This window comes from Salvelinus alpinus, chromosome 22 (assembly GCF_045679555.1).
Source record: "Salvelinus alpinus chromosome 22, SLU_Salpinus.1, whole genome shotgun sequence".
NCBI classification, from domain to species: Eukaryota; Metazoa; Chordata; class Actinopteri; order Salmoniformes; family Salmonidae; genus Salvelinus; species Salvelinus alpinus.
In genome coordinates, this window is record NC_092107.1 from 42,045,146 (window position 1) to 42,072,093 (window position 26,948).

Here is a 26,948-nt window from a genome sequence, read left to right on the forward strand (position 1 = left end):
TAACACTCTCTCAGTTTAGTAATACTCTCTCAGTTTAGTAATATTCTCTCAGTTTAGTAATACTCTCTCAGTTTAGTAATATTCTCTCAGCTCTCTCAGTTTAGTAATATTCTCTCAGTTTAGTAATACTCTCTCAGTTTAGTAATACTCTCTCAGTTTAGTAATACTCTCTCGGGTTAGTAATACTCTCTCAGTTTAGTAATACTCTCTCGGTTGAGTAATACTCTCCCGGGTTAGTAATACTCGCTTAGTTTAGTAATATTCTCTCAGTTTAGTAATACTCTCTCGGGTTAGTAATACTCTCTCAGTTTAGTAATACTCTTCCGGGTTAGTAATACTCTCTAAATTTAGTAATATTCTCTCCGGTGAGTAATATTCTCTCAGTTGAGTAATACTGTCTCAGTTTAGTAAAACTGTCTCAGTTTAGTTATATCCTCTCAGTTTAGTAATACTATCTCAGTCTAGCAACACTCTCTCAGTTTATTAATACTCTCTCAGTTTAGTAATACTCTCTCAGTTGAGTAATAATCTCTCCGTTGAGTAATTTTCTCTCAGTTTAGTAACACTCTCTCAGTTTAGTAATACTCTCTCAGTTTAGTAATATTCTCTCAGTTTAGTAATACTCTCTCAGTTTAGTAATATTCTCTCAGCTCTCTCAGTTTAGTAATATTCTCTCAGTTTAGTAATACTCTCTCAGTTTAGTAATACTCTCTCGGGTTAGAAGTACTCTCTCAGTTTAGTAAAACTCTCTCAGTTTAGTAATACTCTCTCAGTCTTGTAATACTCTCTCAGCTCTCTCAGTTTAGTAATACTCTCTCAGTTTAGTAACACTCTCTCAGTTTAGTAATACTCTCTCAGTCTAGTAACACTCTCTCAGTTTAGTAACACTCTCTCAGTTTAGTAATACTCTCTCAGTTTAGTAATATTCTCTCAGTTTAGTAATACTCTCTCAGTCTAGTAACACTCTCTCAGTTTAGAAATACTCTCTCAGTTGAGTAATACTATCTCAGTCTAGTAACACTCCCTCAGTTTAGTAATACTCTCTCAGTTTAGTAATACTCTCTCGGGTTAGTAATACTCTCTCAGTTTAGTAATACTCTCTCAGTTTAGTAATACTCTCTCAGTTTAGTAATACTCTCTCAGTTTAGTAATACTCTCTCAGTTGAGTAATACTCTCTCAGTTTAGTAACACTCTCTCAGCTTAGTAATACTCTCTCAGTTTAGTAATACTCTCTCAGTTTAGTAATACTCTCTCGGGTTAGTAATACTCTCTCAGTTTAGTAATACTCTCTCAGTCTTGTAATACTCTCTCAGCTCTCTCAGTTTAGTAATACTCTCTCAGTTTAGTAACACTCTCTCAGTTTAGTAATACTTTCTCAGTCTAGTAACACTCTCTCAGTTTAGTAACACTCTCTCAGTTTAGTAATACTCTCTCAGTTTAGTAATATTCTCTCAGTTTAGTAATATTCTCTCAGCTCTCTCAGTTAAGTTATACTCTCTCAGTTTAGTAATATTCTCTCAGTTTAGTAATATTCTCTCAGTTTAGTAATATTCTCTCAGTTTAGTAATACTCTCTCAGCTCTCTCAGTTTAGTAATACTATCTCACTTTAGTAACACTATCCCAGTTTAGTAATACTCTCTCAGTCTAGTAACACTCCCTCCGTTGAGTAAAATTCTATCAGTTTAGTAATACTCTCTCAGTTTAGTAATAGTCTCTCAGTTTAGTAATACTCTCTCAGTTGAGTAATATTCTCTCAGTTTAGTAACACTCTCTCAGTTTAGTAATACTTTCTCAGTTTAGTAATACTCTCTCAGTTGAGTAATAATCTCACCGTTGAGTAATATTCTCTCAGTTTAGTAACACTCTCTCAGTTTAGTAATACTCTCTCAGTTTAGTAATATTCTCTCAGTTTAGAAATACTCTCTCAGTTTAGTAATATTCTCTCAGCTCTCTCAGTTTAGTAATATTCTCTCAGTTTAGTAATACTCTCTCAGTTTAGTAATTCTCTCTCGGGTTGAGTAATACTCTCCTGGGTTAGTAATACTCGCTTAGTTTAGTAATATTCTCTCAGTTTAGTAATACTCTCTCGGTTTAGTAATACTCTCTCGGGTTAGTAATACTCTCTCAGTTTAGTAATACTCTCCCGGGTTAGTAATACTCGCTTAGTTTAGTAATATTCTCTCAGTTTAGTAATACTCTCTCGGGTTAGTAATACTCTCTCAGTTTAGTAATACTCTTCCGGGTTAGTAATACTCTCTAAATTTTGTAATATTCTCTCCGGTGAGTAATATTCTCTCAGTTGAGTAATACTGTCTCAGTTTAGTAAAACTGTCTCAGTTTAGTTATATCCTCTCAGTTTAGTAATACTATCTCAGTCTAGCAACACTCTCTCAGTTTATTAATACTCTCTCAGTTTAGTAATACTCTCTCAGTTGAGTAATAATCTCTCCGTTGATTAATTTTCTCTCAGTTTAGTAACACTCTCTCAGTTTAGTAATACTCTCTCAGTTTAGTACTATTCTCTCAGTTTAGTAATACTCTCTCAGTTTAGTAATATTCTCTCAGCTCTCTCAGTTTAGTAATATTCTCTCAGTTTAGTAATACTCTCTCAGTTTAGTAATACTCTCTCGGGTTAGAAGTACTCTCTCAGTTTAGTAAAACTCTCTCAGTTTAGTAATACTCTCTCAGTCTTGTAATACTCTCTCAGCTCTCTCAGTTTAGTAATACTCTCTCAGTTTAGTAACACTCTCTCAGTTTAGTAATACTCTCTCAGTCTAGTAACACTCTCTCAGTTTAGTAATACTCTCTCAGTTTAGTAATACTCTCTCAGTTTAGTAATATTCTCTCAGTTTAGTAATACTCTCTCAGTCTAGTAACACTCTCTCAGTTTAGAAATACTCTCTCAGCTCTCTCAGTTTAGTAATACTCTCCCAGTTTAGTAATATTCTCTCAGTTTAGTAATATTCTCTAATTTCTCTCAGTTTAGTAATACTCTCTCAGTTTAGTAATATTCTCTCAGTTTAGTAATACTCTCTCGGGTTAGTAATACTCTCTCAGTTTAGTAATACTCTCTCAGTCTTGTAATACTCTCTCAGCTCTCTCAGTTTAGTAATACTCTCTCAGTTTAGTAATATTCTCTCAGTTTAGTAATACTCTCTCGGGTTAGTAATACTCTCTCAGTTTAGTAATACTCTCTCAGTCTTGTAATACTCTCTCAGCTCTCTCAGTTTAGTAATACTCTCTCAGTTTAGAAATACTCTCTCAGTTGAGTAATACTATCTCAGTCTAGTAACACTCCCTCAGTTTAGTAATACTCTCTCAGTTTAGTAATACTCTCTCAGGTTAGTAATACTCTCTCGGTTTAGTAATACTCCCTCAGTTTAGTAATACTCTCCCAGTTTAGTAATATTCTCTCAGTTTAGTAATATTCTCTCATTTCTCTCAGCTTAGTAATACTCTCTCAGTTTAGTAATATTCTCTCAGTTTAGTAATACTCTCTCGGGTTAGTAATACTCTCTCAGTTTAGTAATACTCTCTCAGTCTTGTAATACTCTCTCAGCTCTCTCAGTTTAGTAATACTCTCTCAGTTTAGTAACACTCTCTCAGTTTAGTAATACTTTCTCAGTCTAGTAACACTCTCTCAGTTTAGTAACACTCTCTCAGTTTAGTAATACTCTCTCAGTTTAGTAATATTCTCTCAGTTTAGTAATATTCTCTCAGCTCTCTCAGTTAAGTTATACTCTCTCAGTTTAGTAATATTCTCTCAGTTTAGTAATATTCTCTCAGTTTAGTAATATTCTCTCAGTTTAGTAATACTCTCTCAGCTCTCTCAGTTTAGTAATACTATCTCAGTTTAGTAACACTATCCCAGTTTAGTAATACTCTCTCAGTCTAGTAACACTCCCTCCGTTGAGTAAAATTCTATCAGTTTAGTAATACTCTCTCAGTTTAGTAATAGTCTCTCAGTTTAGTAATACTCTCTCAGTTGAGTAATATTCTCTCAGTTTAGTAACACTCTCTCAGTTTAGTAATACTTTCTCAGTTTAGTAATACTCTCTCAGTTGAGTAATAATCTCACCGTTGAGTAATATTCTCTCAGTTTAGTAACACTCTCTCAGTTTAGTAATACTCTCTCAGTTTAGTAATATTCTCTCAGTTTAGAAATACTCTCTCAGTTTAGTAATATTCTCTCAGCTCTCTCAGTTTAGTAATATTCTCTCAGTTTAGTAATACTCTCTCAGTTTAGTAATTCTCTCTCGGGTTGAGTAATACTCTCCCGGGTTAGTAATACTCGCTTAGTTTAGTAATATTCTCTCAGTTTAGTAATACTCTCTCAGTTTAGTAATACTCTCTCGGGTTAGTAATACTCTCTCGGTTGAGTAATACTCTCCCGGGTTAGTAATACTCGCTTAGTTTAGTAATATTCTCTCAGTTTAGTATTACTCTCTCGGGTTAGTAATACTCTCTCTGTTTAGTAATACTCTTCCGGGTTAGTAATACTCTCTAAATTTTGTAATATTCTCTCCGGTGAGTAATATTCTCTCAGTTGAGTAATACTGTCTCAGTTTAGTAAAACTGTCTCAGTTTAGTTATATCCTCTCAGTTTAGTAATACTATCTCAGTCTAGCAACACTCTCTCAGTTTATTAATACTCTCTCAGTTTAGTAATACTCTCTCAGTTGAGTAATAATCTCTCCGTTGATTAATTTTCTCTCAGTTTAGTAACACTCTCTCAGTTTAGTAATACTCTCTCAGTTTAGTACTATTCTCTCAGTTTAGTAATACTCTCTCAGTTTAGTAATATTCTCTCAGCTCTCTCAGTTTAGTAATATTCTCTCAGTTTAGTAATACTCTCTCAGTTTAGTAATACTCTCTCGGGTTAGAAGTACTCTCTCAGTTTAGTAAAACTCTCTCAGTTTAGTAATACTCTCTCAGTCTTGTAATACTCTCTCAGCTCTCTCAGTTTAGTAATACTCTCTCAGTTTAGTAACACTCTCTCAGTTTAGTAATACTCTCTCAGTCTAGTAACACTCTCTCAGTTTAGTAACACTCTCTCAGTTTAGTAATACTCTCTCAGGTTAGTAATACTCTCTCAGTTTAGTAAAACTCTCTCAGTTTAGTAATACTCTCTCAGTCTTATAATACTCTCTCAGCTCTCTCAGTTTAGTAATACTCTCCCAGTTTAGTAATATTCTCTCAGTTTAGTAATATTCTCTAATTTCTCTCAGTTTAGTAATACTCTCTCAGTTTAGTAATATTCTCTCAGTTTAGTAATACTCTCTCGGGTTAGTAATACTCTCTCAGTTTAGTAATACTCTCTCAGTCTTGTAATACTCTCTCAGCTCTCTCAGTTTAGTAATACTCTCTCAGTTTAGTAACACTCTCTCAGTTTAGTAATACTTTCTCAGTCTAGTAACACTCTCTCAGTTTAGTAACACTCTCTCAGTTTAGTAATACTCTCTCAGTTTAGTAATATTCTCTCAGTTTAGTAATATTCTCTCAGCTCTCTCAGTTAAGTTATACTCTCTCAGTTTAGTAATATTCTCTCAGTTTAGTAATACTCTCTCAGTTTAGTAATATTCTCTCAGTTTAGTAATACTCTCTCAGTTTAGTAATATTCTCTCAGCTCTCTCAGTTTAGTAATATTCTCTCAGTTTAGTAATACTCTCTCAGTTTAGTAATATTCTCTCAGTTTAGTAATATTCTCTCAGCTCTCTCAGTTAAGTTATACTCTCTCAGTTTAGTAATATTCTCTCAGTTTAGTAATACTCTCTCAGTTTAGTAATATTCTCTCAGTTTAGAAATACTCTCTCAGTTTAGTAATATTCTCTCAGCTCTCTCAGTTTAGTAATATTCTCTCAGTTTAGTAATACTCTCTCAGTTTAGTAATTCTCTCTCGGGTTGAGTAATACTCTCCCGGGTTAGTAATACTCGCTTAGTTTAGTAATATTCTCTCAGTTTAGTAATACTCTCTCAGTTTAGTAATACTCTCTCGGGTTAGTAATACTCTCTCGGGTTAGTAATACTCTCTCAGTTTAGTAATACTCTCTCGGTTGAGTAATACTCTCCCGGGTTAGTAATACTCGCTTAGTTTAGTAATATTCTCTCAGTTTAGTAATACTCTCTCGGGTTAGTAATACTCTCTCAGTTTAGTAATACTCTTCCGGGTTAGTAATACTCTCTAAATTTTGTAATATTCTCTCCGGTGAGTAATATTCTCTCAGTTGAGTAATACTGTCTCAGTTTAGTAAAACTGTCTCAGTTTAGTTATATCCTCTCAGTTTAGTAATACTATCTCAGTCTAGCAACACTCTCTCAGTTTATTAATACTCTCTCAGTTTAGTAATACTCTCTCAGTTGAGTAATAATCTCTCCGTTGAGTAATTTTCTCTCAGTTTAGTAACACTCTCTCAGTTTAGTAATACTCTCTCAGTTTAGTACTATTCTCTCAGTTTAGTAATACTCTCTCAGTTTAGTAATATTCTCTCAGCTCTCTCAGTTTAGTAATATTCTCTCAGTTTAGTAATACTCTCTCAGTTTAGTAATACTCTCTCGGGTTAGAAGTACTCTCTCAGTTTAGTAAAACTCTCTCAGTTTAGTAATACTCTCTCAGTCTTGTAATACTCTCTCAGCTCTCTCAGTTTAGTAATACTCTCTCAGTTTAGTAACACTCTCTCAGTTTAGTAATACTCTCTCAGTCTAGTAACACTCTCTCAGTTTAGTAACACTCTCTCAGTTTAGTAATACTCTCTCAGTTTAGTAATATTCTCTCAGTTTAGTAATACTCTCTCAGTCTAGTAACACTCTCTCAGTTTAGAAATACTCCCTCAGTTTAGTAATACTCTCTCAGTTTAGTAATATTCTCTCGGGTTAGTAATACTCTCTCAGTTTAGTAATACTCTCTCAGGTTAGTAATACTCTCTCGGTTTAGTAATACTCCCTCAGTTTAGTAATACTCTCCCAGTTTAGTAATATTCTCTCAGTTTAGTAATATTCTCTCATTTCTCTCAGTTTAGTAATACTCTCTCAGTTTAGTAATATTCTCTCAGTTTAGTAATACTCTCTCGGGTTAGTAATACTCTCTCAGTTTAGTAATGCTCTCTCAGTCTTGTAATACTCTCTCAGCTCTCTCAGTTTAGTAATACTCTCTCAGTTTAGTAACACTCTCTCAGTTTAGTAATACTTTCTCAGTCTAGTAACACTCTCTCAGTTTAGTAACACTCTCTCAGTTTAGTAATACTCTCTCAGTTTAGTAATATTCTCTCAGTTTAGTAATATTCTCTCAGCTCTCTCAGTTAAGTTATACTCTCTCAGTTTAGTAATATTCTCTCAGTTTAGTAATATTCTCTCAGTTTAGTAATATTCTCTCAGTTTAGTAATACTCTCTCAGCTCTCTCAGTTTAGTAATACTCTCTCAGTTTAGTAACACTATCTCAGTTTAGTAATACTCTCTCAGTCTAGTAACACTCCCTCCGTTGAGTAAAATTCTATCAGTTTAGTAATACTCTCTCAGTTTAGTAATAGTCTCTCAGTTTAGTAATACTCTCTCAGTTGAGTAATATTCTCTCAGTTTAGTAACACTCTCTCAGTTTAGTAATACTTTCTCAGTTTGGTAATACTCTCTCAGTTGAGTAATAATCTCACCGTTGAGTAATATTCTCTCAGTTTAGTAACACTCTCTCAGTTTAGTAATACTCTCTCAGTTTAGTAATATTCTCTCAGTTTAGTAATACTCTCTCAGTCTTGTAATACTCTCTCAGCTCTCTCAGTTTAGTAATACTCTCTCAGTTTAGTAACACTCTCTCAGTTTAGTAATACTCTCTCAGTCTAGTAACACTCTCTCAGTTTAGTAACACTCTCTCAGTTTAGTAATACTCTCTCAGTTTAGTAATATTCTCTCAGTTTAGTAATACTCTCTCAGTCTAGTAACACTCTCTCAGTTTAGAAATACTCTCTCAGTTGAGTAATACTATCTCAGTCTAGTAACACTCCCTCAGTTTAGTAATACTCTCTCAGTTTAGTAATATTCTCTCGGGTTAGTAATACTCTCTCAGTTTAGTAATACTCTCTCAGGTTAGTAATACTCTCTCGGTTTAGTAATACTCCCTCAGTTTAGTAATACTCTCCCAGTTTAGTAATATTCTCTCAGTTTAGTAATATTCTCTCATTTCTCTCAGTTTAGTAATACTCTCTCAGTTTAGTAATATTCTCTCAGTTTAGTAATACTCTCTCGGGTTAGTAATACTCTCTCAGTTTAGTAATGCTCTCTCAGTCTTGTAATACTCTCTCAGCTCTCTCAGTTTAGTAATACTCTCTCAGTTTAGTAACACTCTCTCAGTTTAGTAATACTTTCTCAGTCTAGTAACACTCTCTCAGTTTAGTAACACTCTCTCAGTTTAGTAATACTCTCTCAGTTTAGTAATATTCTCTCAGTTTAGTAATATTCTCTCAGCTCTCTCAGTTAAGTTATACTCTCTCAGTTTAGTAATATTCTCTCAGTTTAGTAATATTCTCTCAGTTTAGTAATATTCTCTCAGTTTAGTAATACTCTCTCAGCTCTCTCAGTTTAGTAATACTCTCTCAGTTTAGTAACACTATCTCAGTTTAGTAATACTCTCTCAGTCTAGTAACACTCCCTCCGTTGAGTAAAATTCTATCAGTTTAGTAATACTCTCTCAGTTTAGTAATAGTCTCTCAGTTTAGTAATACTCTCTCAGTTGAGTAATATTCTCTCAGTTTAGTAACACTCTCTCAGTTTAGTAATACTTTCTCAGTTTAGTAATACTCTCTCAGTTGAGTAATAATCTCACCGTTGAGTAATATTCTCTCAGTTTAGTAACACTCTCTAAGTTTAGTAATACTCTCTCAGTTTAGTAATATTCTCTCAGTTTAGTAATACTCTCTCAGTTTAGTAATATTCTCTCAGCTCTCTCAGTTTAGTAATATTCTCTCAGTTTAGTAATACTCTCTCAGTTTAGTAATTCTCTCTCGGGTTGAGTAATACTCTCCCGGGTTAGTAATACTCGCTTAGTTTAGTAATATTCTCTCAGTTTAGTAATACTCTCTCAGTTTAGTAATACTCTCTCGGGTTAGTAATACTCTCTCGGGTTAGTAATACTCTCTCAGTTTAGTAATACTCTCTCGGTTGAGTAATGCTCTCCCGGGTTAGTAATACTCGCTTAGTTTAGTAATATTCTCTCAGTTTAGTAATACTCTCTCAGTTTAGTAATACTCTCTCGGGTTAGTAATACTCTCTCGGGTTAGTAATACTCTCTCAGTTTAGTAATACTCTCTCGGTTGAGTAATACTCTCCCGGGTTAGTAATACTCGCTTAGTTTAGTAATATTCTCTCAGTTTAGTAATACTCTCTCGGGTTAGTAATACTCTCTCAGTTTAGTAATACTCTTCCGGGTTAGTAATACTCTCTAAATTTTGTAATATTCTCTCCGGTGAGTAATATTCTCTCAGTTGAGTAATACTGTCTCAGTTTAGTAAAACTGTCTCAGTTTAGTTATATCCTCTCAGTTTAGTAATACTATCTCAGTCTAGCAACACTCTCTCAGTTTATTAATACTCTCTCAGTTTAGTAATACTCTCTCAGTTGAGTAATAATCTCTCCGTTGAGTAATTTTCTCTCAGTTTAGTAACACTCTCTCAGTTTAGTAATACTCTCTCAGTTTAGTACTATTCTCTCAGTTTAGTAATATTCTCTCAGCTCTCTCAGTTTAGTAATATTCTCTCAGTTTAGTAATACTCTCTCAGTTTAGTAATACTCTCTCGGGTTAGAAGTACTCTCTCAGTTTAGTAAAACTCTCTCAGTTTAGTAATACTCTCTCAGTCTTGTAATACTCTCTCAGTTTAGTAACACTCTCTCAGTTTAGTAATACTCTCTCAGTCTAGTAACACTCTCTCAGTTTAGTAACACTCTCTCAGTTTAGTAATACTCTCTCAGTTTAGTAATATTCTCTCAGTTTAGTAATACTCTCTCAGTCTAGTAACACTCTCTCAGTTTAGAAATACTCCCTCAGTTTAGTAATACTCTCTCAGTTTAGTAATATTCTCTCGGGTTAGTAATACTCTCTCAGTTTAGTAATACTCTCTCAGGTTAGTAATACTCTCTCGGTTTAGTAATACTCCCTCAGTTTAGTAATACTCTCCCAGTTTAGTAATATTCTCTCAGTTTAGTAATATTCTCTCATTTCTCTCAGTTTAGTAATACTCTCTCAGTTTAGTAATATTCTCTCAGTTTAGTAAAACTCTCTCAGTTTAGTAATACTCTCTCAGTCTTGTAATACTCTCTCAGCTCTCTCAGTTTAGTAATACTCTCTCAGTTTAGTAACACTCTCTCAGTTTAGTAATACTCTCTCAGTCTAGTAACACTCTCTCAGTTTAGTAACACTCTCTCAGTTTAGTAATACTCTCTCAGTTTAGTAATATTCTCTCAGTTTAGTAATACTCTCTCAGTCTAGTAACACTCTCTCAGTTTAGAAATACTCCCTCAGTTTAGTAATACTCTCTCAGTTTAGTAATATTCTCTCGGGTTAGTAATACTCTCTCAGTTTAGTAATACTCTCTCAGGTTAGTAATACTCTCTCGGTTTAGTAATACTCCCTCAGTTTAGTAATACTCTCCCAGTTTAGTAATATTCTCTCAGTTTAGTAATATTCTCTCATTTCTCTCAGTTTAGTAATACTCTCTCAGTTTAGTAATATTCTCTCAGTTTAGTAATACTCTCTCGGGTTAGTAATACTCTCTCAGTTTAGTAATGCTCTCTCAGTCTTGTAATACTCTCTCAGCTCTCTCAGTTTAGTAATACTCTCTCAGTTTAGTAACACTCTCTCAGTTTAGTAATACTTTCTCAGTCTAGTAACACTCTCTCAGTTTAGTAACACTCTCTCAGTTTAGTAATACTCTCTCAGTTTAGTAATATTCTCTCAGTTTAGTAATATTCTCTCAGCTCTCTCAGTTAAGTTATACTCTCTCAGTTTAGTAATATTCTCTCAGTTTAGTAATATTCTCTCAGTTTAGTAATATTCTCTCAGTTTAGTAATACTCTCTCAGCTCTCTCAGTTTAGTAATACTCTCTCAGTTTAGTAACACTATCTCAGTTTAGTAATACTCTCTCAGTCTAGTAACACTCCCTCCGTTGAGTAAAATTCTATCAGTTTAGTAATACTCTCTCAGTTTAGTAATAGTCTCTCAGTTTAGTAATACTCTCTCAGTTGAGTAATATTCTCTCAGTTTAGTAACACTCTCTCAGTTTAGTAATACTTTCTCAGTTTAGTAATACTCTCTCAGTTGAGTAATAATCTCACCGTTGAGTAATATTCTCTCAGTTTAGTAACACTCTCTCAGTTTAGTAATACTCTCTCAGTTTAGTAATATTCTCTCAGTTTAGTAATACTCTCTCAGTCTTGTAATACTCTCTCAGCTCTCTCAGTTTAGTAATACTCTCTCAGTTTAGTAACACTCTCTCAGTTTAGTAATACTCTCTCAGTCTAGTAACACTCTCTCAGTTTAGTAACACTCTCTCAGTTTAGTAATACTCTCTCAGTTTAGTAATATTCTCTCAGTTTAGTAATACTCTCTCAGTCTAGTAACACTCTCTCAGTTTAGAAATACTCTCTCAGTTGAGTAATACTATCTCAGTCTAGTAACACTCCCTCAGTTTAGTAATACTCTCTCAGTTTAGTAATATTCTCTCGGGTTAGTAATACTCTCTCAGTTTAGTAATACTCTCTCAGGTTAGTAATACTCTCTCGGTTTAGTAATACTCCCTCAGTTTAGTAATACTCTCCCAGTTTAGTAATATTCTCTCAGTTTAGTAATATTCTCTCATTTCTCTCAGTTTAGTAATACTCTCTCAGTTTAGTAATATTCTCTCAGTTTAGTAATACTCTCTCGGGTTAGTAATACTCTCTCAGTTTAGTAATGCTCTCTCAGTCTTGTAATACTCTCTCAGCTCTCTCAGTTTAGTAATACTCTCTCAGTTTAGTAACACTCTCTCAGTTTAGTAATACTTTCTCAGTCTAGTAACACTCTCTCAGTTTAGTAACACTCTCTCAGTTTAGTAATACTCTCTCAGTTTAGTAATATTCTCTCAGTTTAGTAATATTCTCTCAGCTCTCTCAGTTAAGTTATACTCTCTCAGTTTAGTAATATTCTCTCAGTTTAGTAATATTCTCTCAGTTTAGTAATATTCTCTCAGTTTAGTAATACTCTCTCAGCTCTCTCAGTTTAGTAATACTCTCTCAGTTTAGTAACACTATCTCAGTTTAGTAATACTCTCTCAGTCTAGTAACACTCCCTCCGTTGAGTAAAATTCTATCAGTTTAGTAATACTCTCTCAGTTTAGTAATAGTCTCTCAGTTTAGTAATACTCTCTCAGTTGAGTAATATTCTCTCAGTTTAGTAACACTCTCTCAGTTTAGTAATACTTTCTCAGTTTAGTAATACTCTCTCAGTTGAGTAATAATCTCACCGTTGAGTAATATTCTCTCAGTTTAGTAACACTCTCTCAGTTTAGTAATACTCTCTCAGTTTAGTAATATTCTCTCAGTTTAGTAATACTCTCTCAGTTTAGTAATATTCTCTCAGCTCTCTCAGTTTAGTAATATTCTCTCAGTTTAGTAATACTCTCTCAGTTTAGTAATTCTCTCTCGGGTTGAGTAATACTCTCCCGGGTTAGTAATACTCGCTTAGTTTAGTAATATTCTCTCAGTTTAGTAATACTCTCTCAGTTTAGTAATACTCTCTCGGGTTAGTAATACTCTCTCAGTTTAGTAATACTCTCTCAGTTTAGTAATACTCTCTCGGTTGAGTAATACTCTCCCGGGTTAGTAATACTCGCTTAGTTTAGTAATATTCTCTCAGTTTAGTAATACTCTCTCGGGTTAGTAATACTCTCTCAGTTTAGTAATACTCTCTCGGGATAGTAATACTCTCTCGGGTTAGTAATACTCTCTCAGTTTAGTAATACTCTCTCAGTTTAGTAATTCTCTCTCGGTTGAGTAATACTCTCCCGGGTTAGTAATACTCGCTTAGTTTAGTAATATTCTCTCAATTTAGTAATACTCTCTCGGGTTAGTAATACTCTCTCAGTTTAGTAATACTCTTCCGGGTTAGTAATACTCTCTAAATTTAGTAATATTCTCTCCGGTGAGTAATATTCTCTCAGTTGAGTAATACTGTCTCAGTTTAGTAAAACTGTCTCAGTTTAGTTATATTCTCTCAGTTTAGTAATACTATCTCAGTCTAGCAACACTCTCTCAGTTTATTAATACTCTCTCAGTTTAGTAATACTCTCTCAGTTGAGTAATAATCTCTCCGTTGAGTAATTTTCTCTCAGTTTAGTAACACTCTCTCAGTTTAGTAATACTCTCTCAGTTTAGTAATATTCTCTCAGTTTAGTAATACTCTCTCAGTTTAGTAATATTCTCTCAGCTCTCTCAGTTTAGTAATATTCTCTCAGTTTAGTAATACTCTCTCAGTTTAGTAATACTCTCTCGGGTTATAAGTACTCTCTCAGTTTAGTAAAACTCTCTCAGTTTAGTAATACTCTCTCAGTCTTGTAATACTCTCTCAGCTCTCTCAGTTTAGTAATACTCTCTCAGTTTAGTAACACTCTCTCAGTTTAGTAATACTCTCTCAGTCTAGTAACACTCTCTCAGTTTAGTAACACTCTCTCAGTTTAGTAATACTCTCTCAGTTTAGTAATATTCTCTCAGTTTAGTAATACTCTCTCAGTCTAGTAACACTCTCTCAGTTTAGTAATACTCTCTCAGTTGAGTAATACTATCTCAGTCTAGTAACACTCTCTCAGTTTAGTAATACTCTCTCAGTTTAGTAATATTCTCTCGGGTTAGTAATACTCTCTCGGTTTAGTAATACTCTCACAGTTTAGTAATACTCTCTCGGGTTAGTAATACTCTCTCAGTTTAATAATACTCTCACAGTTTAGTAATATTCTCTCTGTTTAGTAATACTCTCTCAGGTTAGTAATATTCTCTCAGTTTAGTAATACTCTCTCAGTCTAGTAACACTCTCTCAGTTTAGTAAAACTGTCTCAGTTTAGTTATATCCTCTCAGTTTAGTTATACTATCTCAGTCTAGCAACACTCTCTCAGTTTAGTAATACTCTCTCAGTTTAGTAATACTCTCTCAGTTGAGTAATAATCTCTCCGTTGAGTAATTTTCTCTCAGTTTAGTAACACTCTCTCAGTTTAGTAATACTCTCTCAGTTTAGTAATATTCTCTCAGTCTTGTAATACTCTCTCAGCTCTCTCAGTTTAGTAATACTCTCTCAGTTTAGTAACACTCTCTCAGTTTAGTAATACTTTCTCAGTCTAGTAACACTCTCTTAGTTTAGTAACACTCTCTCAGTTTAGTAATACTCTCTCAGTTTAGTAATATTCTCTCAGTTTAGTAATACTCTCTCAGTTTAGTAATATTCTCTCAGCTCTCTCAGTTTAGTAATACTCTCTCAGTTTAGTAATATTCTCTCAGTATAGTAATATTCTCTCAGTTTAGTAATACTCTCTCAGCTCTCTCAGTTTAGTAATACTCTCTCAGTTTAGTAACACTATCTCAGTTTAGTAATACTCTCTCAGTCTAGTAACACTCCCTCCGTTGAGTAAAATTCTATCAGTTTAGTAATACTCTCTCAGTTTAGTAATACTCTCTCAGTTTAGTAATACTCTCTCAGTTGAGTAATATTCTCTCAGTTTAGTAACAATCTCTCAGTTTAGTAATACTTTCTCAGTTTAGTAATACTCTCTCAGTTGAGTAATAATCTCACCGTTGAGTAATATTCTCTCAGTTTAGTAACACTCTCTCAGTTTAGTAATACTCTCTCAGTTTAGTAATATTCTCTCAGTTTAGTAATACTCTCTCAGTTTAGTAATATTCTCTCAGCTCTCTCAGTTTAGTAATATTCTCTCAGTTTAGTAATACTCTCTCAGTTTAGTAATTCTCTCTCGGGTTAGTAATACTCTCTCAGTTTAGTAATACTCTCTCGGGTTAGTAATACTCTCTCGGGTTAGTAATACTCTCTCAGTTTAGTAATACTCTCTCGGTTGAGTAATACTCTCCCGGGTTAGTAATACTCGCTTAGTTTAGTAATATTCTCTCAGTTTAGTAATACTCTCTCGGGTTAGTAATACTCTCTCAGTTTAGTAATACTCTTCCGGGTTAGTAATACTCTCTAAATTTAGTAATATTCTCTCCGGTGAGTAATATTCTCTCAGTTGAGTAATACTGTCTCAGTTTAGTAAAACTGTCTCAGTTTAGTTATATCCTCTCAGTTTAGTAATACTATCTCAGTCTAGCAACACTCTCTCAGTTTATTAATACTCTCTCAGTTTAGTAATACTCTCTCAGTTGAGTAATTTTCTCTCAGTTTAGTAACACTCTCTCAGTTTAGTAATACTCTCTCAGTTTAGTAATATTCTCTCAGTTTAGTAATACTCTCTCAGTTTAGTAATATTCTCTCAGCTCTCTCAGTTTAGTAATATTCTCTCAGTTTAGTAATACTCTCTCAGTTTAGTAATACTCTCTCGGGTTAGAAGTACTCTCTCAGTTTAGTAATACTCTCTCAGTCTTGTAATACTCTCTCAGCTCTCTCAGTTTAGTAATACTCTCTCAGTTTAGTAATATTCTCTCAGTTTAGTAATACTCTCTCAGCTCTCTCAGTTTAGTAATACTCTCTCAGTTTAGTAATACTCTCTCAGGTTAGTAATACTCTCTTGGTTTAGTAATACTCCCCCAGTTTAGTAATACTCTCTCAGTTTAGTAATATTTTCTCAGTTTAGTAATATTCTCTCAGCTCTCTTAGTTTAGTAATTTTCTCTCAGTTTAGTAATATTCTCTCAGTATAGTAATATTCTCTCAGTTTAGTAATACTCTCTCAGCTCTCTCAGTTTAGTAATACTCTCTCAGTTTAGTAACACTATCTCAGTTTAGTAATACTCTCTCAGTCTAGTAACACTCCCTCTGTTGAGTAAAATTCTATCAGTTTAGTAATACTCTCTCAGTTTAGTAATACTCTCTCAGTTTAGTAATACTCTCTCAGTTGAGTAATATTCTCTCAGTTTAGTAACACTCTCTCAGTTTAGTAATACTTTCTCAGTTTAGTAATACTCTCTCAGTTGAGTAATAATCTCACCGTTGAGTAATATTCTCTCAGTTTAGTAACACTCTCTCAGTTTAGTAATACTCTCTCAGTTTAGTAATATTCTCTCAGTTTAGTAATACTCTCTCAGTTTAGTAATATTCTCTCAGCTCTCTCAGTTTAGTAATATTCTCTCAGTTTAGTAATACTCTCTCAGTTTAGTAATTCTCTCTCGGGTTAGTAATACTCTCTCAGTTTAGTAATACTCTCTCGGGTTAGTAATACTCTCTCGGGTTAGTAATACTCTCTCAGTTTAGTAATACTCTCTCGGTTGAGTAATACTCTCCCGGGTTAGTAATACTCGCTTAGTTTAGTAATATTCTCTCAGTTTAGTAATACTCTCTCGGGTTAGTAATACTCTCTCAGTTTAGTAATACTCTTCCGGGTTAGTAATACTCTCTAAATTTAGTAATATTCTCTCCGGTGAGTAATATTCTCTCAGTTGAGTAATACTGTCTCAGTTTAGTAAAACTGTCTCAGTTTAGTTATATCCTCTCAGTTTAGTAATACTATCTCAGTCTAGCAACACTCTCTCAGTTTATTAATACTCTCTCAGTTTAGTAATACTCTCTCAGTTGAGTAATAATCTCTCCGTTGAGTAATTTTCTCTCAGTTTAGTAACACTCTCTCAGTTTAGTAATACTCTCTCAGTTTAGTAATATTCTCTCAGTTTAGTAATACTCTCTCAGTTTAGTAATATTCTCTCAGCTCTCTCAGTTTAGTAATATTCTCTCAGTTTAGTAATACTCTCTCAGTTTAGTAATACTCTCTCAGTCTAGTAACACTCTCTCAGTTTAGTAACACTCTCTCAGTTTAGTAATACTCTCTCAGTTTAGTAATATTCTCTCAGTTTAGTAATACTCTCTCAGTCTAGTAACACTCTGTCAGTTTAGAAATACTCTGTCAGTTTAGAAATACTCTGTCAGTTTAGAAATACTCTCTCAGTCTAGTAACACTCTCTCAGTTTAGTAACACTCTCTCAGTTTAGTAATACTCTCTCAGTTTAGTAATATTCTCTCAGTTTAGTAATACTCTCTCAGTCTAGTAACACTCTCTCAGTTTAGTAAAACTGTCTCAGTTTAGTTATATCCTCTCAGTTTAGTAATACTATCTCAGTCTAGCAACACTCTCTCTGGTTAGTAATACTCTCTCAGTTTAGTAATACTCTCACAGGTTAGTAATACTGTCTCGGTTTAGTAATACTCCCTCAGTTTAGTAATTCTCTCCCAGTTTAGTAATATTCTCTCAGTTTAGTAATATTCTCTAATTTCTCTCAGTTTAGTAACACTCTCTCAGTTTAGTAATATTCTCTCAGTTTAGTAATACTCTCTCGGGTTAGTAATATTCTCTCTGTTTAGTAATACTCTCTCAGGTTAGTAATATTCTCTCAGTTTAGTAATACTCTCTCAGTCTAGTAACACTCTCTCAGTTTAGTAAAACTGTCTCAGTTTAGTTATATCCTCTCAGTTTAGTAATACTATCTCAGTCTAGCAACACTCTCTCTGGTTAGTAATACTCTCTCAGTTTAGTAATACTCTCACAGGTTAGTAATACTGTCTCAGTTTAGTAATACTCCCTCAGTTTAGTAATTCTCTCCCAGTTTAGTAATATTCTCTCAGTTTAGTAATATTCTCTAATTTCTCTCAGTTTAGTAACACTCTCTCAGTTTAGTAATACTCTCTCAGTTTAGTAATACTCTCTCAGTTTAGTAATACTCTCTCAGTTGAGTAATATTCTCTCAGTTTAGTAACAATCTCTCAGTTTAGTAATACTTTCTCAGTTTAGTAATACTCTCTCAGTTGAGTAATAATCTCACCGTTGAGTAATATTCTCTCAGTTTAGTAACACTCTCTCAGTTTAGTAATACTCTCTCAGTTTAGTAATATTCTCTCAGTTTAGTAATACTCTCTCAGTTTAGTAATATTCTCTCAGCTCTCTCAGTTTAGTAATATTCTCTCAGTTTAGTAATACTCTCTCAGTTTAGTAATTCTCTCTCGGGTTAGTAATACTCTCTCAGTTTAGTAATACTCTCTCGGGTTAGTAATACTCTCTCAGTTTAGTAATACTCGCTTAGTTTAGTAATACTCTCTCAGTTTAGTAATACTCTCTCGGGTTAGTAATACTCGCTTAGTTTAGTAATATTCTCTCAGTTTAGTAATACTCTCTCGGGTTAGTAATACTCTCTCAGTTTAGTAATACTCTCTCGGGTTAGTAATACTCTCTAAATTTAGTAATATTCTCTCCGGTGAGTAATATTCTCTCAGTTGAGTAATACTGTCTCAGTTTAGTAAAACTGTCTCAGTTTAGTTATATCCTCTCAGTTTAGTAATACTATCTCAGTCTAGCAACACTCTCTCAGTTTATTAATACTCTCTCAGTTTAGTAATACTCTCTCAGTTGAGTAATTTTCTCTCAGTTTAGTAATACTCTCTCGGGTTAGTAATACTCTCTCAGTTTAGTAATACTCTCTCGGGTTAGTAATACTCTCTCAGTTTAGTAATACTCTCTCAGCTCTCTCAGTTTAGTAATACTCTCTCAGTTTAGTAACACTCTCTCAGTTTAGTAATACTTTCTCAGTCTAGTAACACTCTCTTAGTTTAGTAACACTCTCTCAGTTTAGTAATACTCTCTCAGTTTAGTAATACTCTCTCAGTTTAGTAATATTTTCTCAGTTTAGTAATATTCTCTCAGCTCTCTTAGTTTAGTAATTTTCTCTCAGTTTAGTAATATTCTCTCAGTATAGTAATATTCTCTCAGTTTAGTAATACTCTCTCAGCTCTCTCAGTTTAGTAATACTCTCTCAGTTTAGTAACACTATCTCAGTTTAGTAATACTCTCTCAGTCTAGTAACACTCCCTCCGTTGAGTAAAATTCTATCAGTTTAGTAATACTCTCTCAGTTTAGTAATACTCTCTCAGTTTAGTAATACTCTCTCAGTTGAGTAATATTCTCTCAGTTTAGTAACAATCTCTCAGTTTAGTAATACTTTCTCAGTTTAGTAATACTCTCTCAGTTGAGTAATAATCTCACCGTTGAGTAATATTCTCTCAGTTTAGTAACACTCTCTCAGTTTAGTAATACTCTCTCAGTTTAGTAATATTCTCTCAGTTTAGTAATACTCTCTCAGTTTAGTAATATTCTCTCAGCTCTCTCAGTTTAGTAATATTCTCTCAGTTTAGTAATACTCTCTCAGTTTAGTAATTCTCTCTCGGGTTAGTAATACTCTCTCAGTTTAGTAATACTCTCTCGGGTTAGTAATACTCTCTCGGGTTAGTAATACTCTCTCAGTTTAGTAATACTCTCTCGGTTGAGTAATACTCTCCCGGGTTAGTAATACTCGCTTAGTTTAGTAATATTCTCTCAGTTTAGTAATACTCTCTCGGGTTAGTAATACTCTCTCAGTTTAGTAATACTCTTCCGGGTTAGTAATACTCTCTAAATTTAGTAATATTCTCTCCGGTGAGTAATATTCTCTCAGTTGAGTAATACTGTCTCAGTTTAGTAAAACTGTCTCAGTTTAGTTATATCCTCTCAGTTTAGTAATACTATCTCAGTCTAGCAACACTCTCTCAGTTTATTAATACTCTCTCAGTTTAGTAATACTCTCTCAGTTGAGTAATTTTCTCTCAGTTTAGTAACACTCTCTCAGTTTAGTAATACTCTCTCAGTTTAGTAATATTCTCTCAGTTTAGTAATACTCTCTCAGTTTAGTAATATTCTCTCAGCTCTCTCAGTTTAGTAATATTCTCTCAGTTTAGTAATACTCTCTCAGTTTAGTAATACTCTCTCGGGTTAGAAGTACTCTCTCAGTTTAGTAATACTCTCTCAGTCTTGTAATACTCTCTCAGCTCTCTCAGTTTAGTAATACTCTCTCAGTTTAGTAATATTCTCTCAGTTTAGTAATACTCTCTCAGCTCTCTCAGTTTAGTAATACTCTCTCAGTTTAGTAATACTCTCTCAGGTTAGTAATACTCTCTTGGTTTAGTAATACTCCCCCAGTTTAGTAATACTCTCTCAGTTTAGTAATATTTTCTCAGTTTAGTAATATTCTCTCAGCTCTCTTAGTTTAGTAATTTTCTCTCAGTTTAGTAATATTCTCTCAGTATAGTAATATTCTCTCAGTTTAGTAATACTCTCTCAGCTCTCTCAGTTTAGTAATACTCTCTCAGTTTAGTAACACTATCTCAGTTTAGTAATACTCTCTCAGTCTAGTAACACTCCCTCTGTTGAGTAAAATTCTATCAGTTTAGTAATACTCTCTCAGTTTAGTAATACTCTCTCAGTTTAGTAATACTCAGTTGAGTAATATTCTCTCAGTTTAGTAACACTCTCTCAGTTTAGTAATACTTTCTCAGTTTAGTAATACTCTCTCAGTTGAGTAATAATCTCACCGTTGAGTAATATTCTCTCAGTTTAGTAACACTCTCTCAGTTTAGTAATACTCTCTCAGTTTAGTAATATTCTCTCAGTTTAGTAATACTCTCTCAGTTTAGTAATATTCTCTCAGCTCTCTCAGTTTAGTAATATTCTCTCAGTTTAGTAATACTCTCTCAGTTTAGTAATTCTCTCTCGGGTTAGTAATACTCTCTCAGTTTAGTAATACTCTCTCGGGTTAGTAATACTCTCTCGGGTTAGTAATACTCTCTCAGTTTAGTAATACTCTCTCGGTTGAGTAATACTCTCCCGGGTTAGTAATACTCGCTTAGTTTAGTAATATTCTCTCAGTTTAGTAATACTCTCTCGGGTTAGTAATACTCTCTCAGTTTAGTAATACTCTTCCGGGTTAGTAATACTCTCTAAATTTAGTAATATTCTCTCCGGTGAGTAATATTCTCTCAGTTGAGTAATACTGTCTCAGTTTAGTAAAACTGTCTCAGTTTAGTTATATCCTCTCAGTTTAGTAATACTATCTCAGTCTAGCAACACTCTCTCAGTTTATTAATACTCTCTCAGTTTAGTAATACTCTCTCAGTTGAGTAATAATCTCTCCGTTGAGTAATTTTCTCTCAGTTTAGTAACACTCTCTCAGTTTAGTAATACTCTCTCAGTTTAGTAATATTCTCTCAGTTTAGTAATACTCTCTCAGTTTAGTAATATTCTCTCAGCTCTCTCAGTTTAGTAATATTCTCTCAGTTTAGTAATACTCTCTCAGTTTAGTAATACTCTCTCAGTCTAGTAACACTCTCTCAGTTTAGTAACACTCTCTCAGTTTAGTAATACTCTCTCAGTTTAGTAATATTCTCTCAGTTTAGTAATACTCTCTCAGTCTAGTAACACTCTGTCAGTTTAGAAATACTCTGTCAGTTTAGAAATACTCTGTCAGTTTAGAAATACTCTCTCAGTCTAGTAACACTCTCTCAGTTTAGTAACACTCTCTCAGTTTAGTAATACTCTCTCAGTTTAGTAATATTCTCTCAGTTTAGTAATACTCTCTCAGTCTAGTAACACTCTCTCAGTTTAGTAAAACTGTCTCAGTTTAGTTATATCCTCTCAGTTTAGTAATACTATCTCAGTCTAGCAACACTCTCTCTGGTTAGTAATACTCTCTCAGTTTAGTAATACTCTCACAGGTTAGTAATACTGTCTCGGTTTAGTAATACTCCCTCAGTTTAGTAATACTCTCCCAGTTTAGTAATATTCTCTCAGTTTAGTAATATTCTCTAATTTCTCTCAGTTTAGTAACACTCTCTCAGTTTAGTAATATTCTCTCAGTTTAGTAATACTCTCTCGGGTTAGTAATATTCTCTCTGTTTAGTAATACTCTCTCAGGTTAGTAATATTCTCTCAGTTTAGTAATACTCTCTCAGTCTAGTAACACTCTCTCAGTTTAGTAAAACTGTCTCAGTTTAGTTATATCCTCTCAGTTTAGTAATATTATCTCAGTCTAGCAACACTCTCTCAGTTTAGTAATACTCTCTCAGTTTAGTAATATTCTCTCAGTTTAGTAATACTCTCTCAGCTCTCTCAGTTTAGTAATACTCTCTCAGTTTAGTAATATTCTCTCAGTCTTGTAATACTCTCTCAGCTCTCTCAGTTTAGTAATACTCTCTCAGTTTAGTAACACTCTCTCAGTTTAGTAATACTTTCTCAGTCTAGTAACACTCTCTTAGTTTAGTAACACTCTCTCAGTTTAGTAATACTCTCTCAGTTTAGTAATACTCTCTCAGTTTAGTAATATTTTCTCAGTTTAGTAATATTCTCTCAGCTCTCTTAGTTTAGTAATTTTCTCTCAGTTTAGTAATATTCTCTCAGTATAGTAATATTCTCTCAGTTTAGTAATACTCTCTCAGCTCTCTCAGTTTAGTAATACTCTCTCAGTTTAGTAACACTATCTCAGTTTAGTAATACTCTCTCAGTCTAGTAACACTCCCTCCGTTGAGTAAAATTCTATCAGTTTAGTAATACTCTCTCAGTTTAGTAATACTCTCTCAGTTTAGTAATATTCTCTCAGTTTAGTAATATTCTCTCAGTTTAGTAACACTCTCTCAGTTTAGTAATACTTTCTCAGTTTAGTAATACTCTCTCAGTTGAGTAATAATCTCACCGTTGAGTAATATTCTCTCAGTTTAGTAACACTCTCTCAGTTTAGTAATACTCTCTCAGTTTAGTAATATTCTCTCAGTTTAGTAATACTCTCTCAGTTTAGTAATATTCTCTCAGCTCTCTCAGTTTAGTAATATTCTCTCAGTTTAGTAATACTCTCTCAGTTTAGTAATTCTCTCTCGGGTTAGTAATACTCTCTCAGTTTAGTAATACTCTCTCGGGTTAGTAATACTCTCTCGGGTTAGTAATACTCTCTCAGTTTAGTAATACTCTCTCGGTTGAGTAATACTCTCCCGGGTTAGTAATACTCGCTTAGTTTAGTAATATTCTCTCAGTTTAGTAATACTCTCTCGGGTTAGTAATACTCTCTCAGTTTAGTAATACTCTTCCGGGTTAGTAATACTCTCTAAATTTAGTAATATTCTCTCCGGTGAGTAATATTCTCTCAGTTGAGTAATACTGTCTCAGTTTAGTAAAACTGTCTCAGTTTAGTTATATCCTCTCAGTTTAGTAATACTATCTCAGTCTAGCAACACTCTCTCAGTTTATTAATACTCTCTCAGTTTAGTAATACTCTCTCAGTTGAGTAATTTTCTCTCAGTTTAGTAACACTCTCTCAGTTTAGTAATACTCTCTCAGTTTAGTAATATTCTCTCAGTTTAGTAATACTCTCTCAGTTTAGTAATATTCTCTCAGCTCTCTCAGTTTAGTAATATTCTCTCAGTTTAGTAATACTCTCTCAGTTTAGTAATACTCTCTCGGGTTAGAAGTACTCTCTCAGTTTAGTAATACTCTCTCAGTCTTGTAATACTCTCTCAGCTCTCTCAGTTTAGTAATACTCTCTCAGTTTAGTAATATTCTCTCAGTTTAGTAATACTCTCTCAGCTCTCTCAGTTTAGTAATACTCTCTCAGTTTAGTAATACTCTCTCAGGTTAGTAATACTCTCTTGGTTTAGTAATACTCCCCCAGTTTAGTAATACTCTCTCAGTTTAGTAATATTTTCTCAGTTTAGTAATATTCTCTCAGCTCTCTTAGTTTAGTAATTTTCTCTCAGTTTAGTAATATTCTCTCAGTATAGTAATATTCTCTCAGTTTAGTAATACTCTCTCAGCTCTCTCAGTTTAGTAATACTCTCTCAGTTTAGTAACACTATCTCAGTTTAGTAATACTCTCTCAGTCTAGTAACACTCCCTCTGTTGAGTAAAATTCTATCAGTTTAGTAATACTCTCTCAGTTTAGTAATACTCTCTCAGTTTAGTAATACTCTCTCAGTTGAGTAATATTCTCTCAGTTTAGTAACACTCTCTCAGTTTAGTAATACTTTCTCAGTTTAGTAATACTCTCTCAGTTGAGTAATAATCTCACCGTTGAGTAATATTCTCTCAGTTTAGTAACACTCTCTCAGTTTAGTAATACTCTCTCAGTTTAGTAATATTCTCTCAGTTTAGTAATACTCTCTCAGTTTAGTAATATTCTCTCAGCTCTCTCAGTTTAGTAATATTCTCTCAGTTTAGTAATACTCTCTCAGTTTAGTAATTCTCTCTCGGGTTAGTAATACTCTCTCAGTTTAGTAATACTCTCTCGGGTTAGTAATACTCTCTCGGGTTAGTAATACTCTCTCAGTTTAGTAATACTCTCTCGGTTGAGTAATACTCTCCCGGGTTAGTAATACTCGCTTAGTTTAGTAATATTCTCTCAGTTTAGTAATACTCTCTCGGGTTAGTAATACTCTCTCAGTTTAGTAATACTCTTCCGGGTTAGTAATACTCTCTAAATTTAGTAATATTCTCTCCGGTGAGTAATATTCTCTCAGTTGAGTAATACTGTCTCAGTTTAGTAAAACTGTCTCAGTTTAGTTATATCCTCTCAGTTTAGTAATACTATCTCAGTCTAGCAACACTCTCTCAGTTTATTAATACTCTCTCAGTTTAGTAATACTCTCTCAGTTGAGTAATAATCTCTCCGTTGAGTAATTTTCTCTCAGTTTAGTAACACTCTCTCAGTTTAGTAATACTCTCTCAGTTTAGTAATATTCTCTCAGTTTAGTAATACTCTCTCAGTTTAGTAATATTCTCTCAGCTCTCTCAGTTTAGTAATATTCTCTCAGTTTAGTAATACTCTCTCAGTTTAGTAATACTCTCTCAGTCTAGTAACACTCTCTCAGTTTAGTAACACTCTCTCAGTTTAGTAATACTCTCTCAGTTTAGTAATATTCTCTCAGTTTAGTAATACTCTCTCAGTCTAGTAACACTCTGTCAGTTTAGAAATACTCTGTCAGTTTAGAAATACTCTGTCAGTTTAGAAATACTCTCTCAGTCTAGTAACACTCTCTCAGTTTAGTAACACTCTCTCAGTTTAGTAATACTCTCTCAGTTTAGTAATATTCTCTCAGTTTAGTAATACTCTCTCAGTCTAGTAACACTCTCTCAGTTTAGTAAAACTGTCTCAGTTTAGTTATATCCTCTCAGTTTAGTAATACTATCTCAGTCTAGCAACACTCTCTCTGGTTAGTAATACTCTCTCAGTTTAGTAATACTCTCACAGGTTAGTAATACTGTCTCGGTTTAGTAATACTCCCTCAGTTTAGTAATTCTCTCCCAGTTTAGTAATATTCTCTCAGTTTAGTAATATTCTCTAATTTCTCTCAGTTTAGTAACACTCTCTCAGTTTAGTAATATTCTCTCAGTTTAGTAATACTCTCTCGGGTTAGTAATATTCTCTCTGTTTAGTAATACTCTCTCAGGTTAGTAATATTCTCTCAGTTTAGTAATACTCTCTCAGTCTAGTAACACTCTCTCAGTTTAGTAAAACTGTCTCAGTTTAGTTATATCCTCTCAGTTTAGTAATATTATCTCAGTCTAGCAACACTCTCTCAGTTTAGTAATACTCTCTCAGTTTAGTAATATTCTCTCAGTTTAGTAATACTCTCTCAGCTCTCTCAGTTTAGTAATACTCTCTCAGTTTAGTAATATTCTCTCAGCTCTCTCAGTTTAGTAATATTCTCTCAGTTTAGTAATACTCTCTCAGTTTAGTAATACTCTCTCAGTCTAGTAACACTCTCTCAGTTTAGTAACACTCTCTCAGTTTAGTAATACTCTCTCAGTTTAGTAATATTCTCTCAGTTTAGTAATACTCTCTCAGTCTAGTAACACTCTGTCAGTTTAGAAATACTCTGTCAGTTTAGAAATACTCTGTCAGTTTAGAAATACTCTCTCAGTCTAGTAACACTCTCTCAGTTTAGTAACACTCTCTCAGTTTAGTAATACTCTCTCAGTTTAGTAATATTCTCTCAGTTTAGTAATACTCTCTCAGTCTAGTAACACTCTCTCAGTTTAGTAAAACTGTCTCAGTTTAGTTATATCCTCTCAGTTTAGTAATACTATCTCAGTCTAGCAACACTCTCTCTGGTTAGTAATACTCTCTCAGTTTAGTAATACTCTCACAGGTTAGTAATACTGTCTCGGTTTAGTAATACTCCCTCAGTTTAGTAATTCTCTCCCAGTTTAGTAATATTCTCTCAGTTTAGTAATATTCTCTCAGTTTAGTAATACTCTCTCGGGTTAGTAATATTCTCTCTGTTTAGTAATACTCTCTCAGGTTAGTAATATTCTCTCAGTTTAGTAATACTCTCTCAGTCTAGTAACACTCTCTCAGTTTAGTAAAACTGTCTCAGTTTAGTTATATCCTCTCAGTTTAGTAATATTATCTCAGTCTAGCAACACTCTCTCAGTTTAGTAATACTCTCTCAGTTTAGTAATATTCTCTCAGTTTAGTAATACTCTCTCAGCTCTCTCAGTTTAGTAATACTCTCTCAGTTTAGTAACACTATCTCAGTTTAGTAAAATTCTATCAGTTTAGTAATACTCTCTCAGTTTAGTAATACTCTCTCAGTTTAGTAATACTCTCTCAGTTGAGTAATATTCTCTCAGTTTAGTAACACTCTCTCAGTTTAGTAATACTTTCTCAGTTTAGTAATACTCTCTCAGTTGAGTAATAATCTCACCGTTGAGTAATATTCTCTCAGTTTAGTAATACTCTCTCAGGTTAGTAATATTCTCTCAGTTTAGTAATACTCTCTCAGTCTAGTAACACTCTCTCAGTTTAGTAAAACTGTCTCAGTTTAGTTATATCCTCTCAGTTTAGTAATATTATCTCAGTCTAGCAACACTCTCTCAGTTTAGTAATACTCTCTCAGTTTAGTAATATTCTCTCAGTTTAGTAATACTCTCTCAGC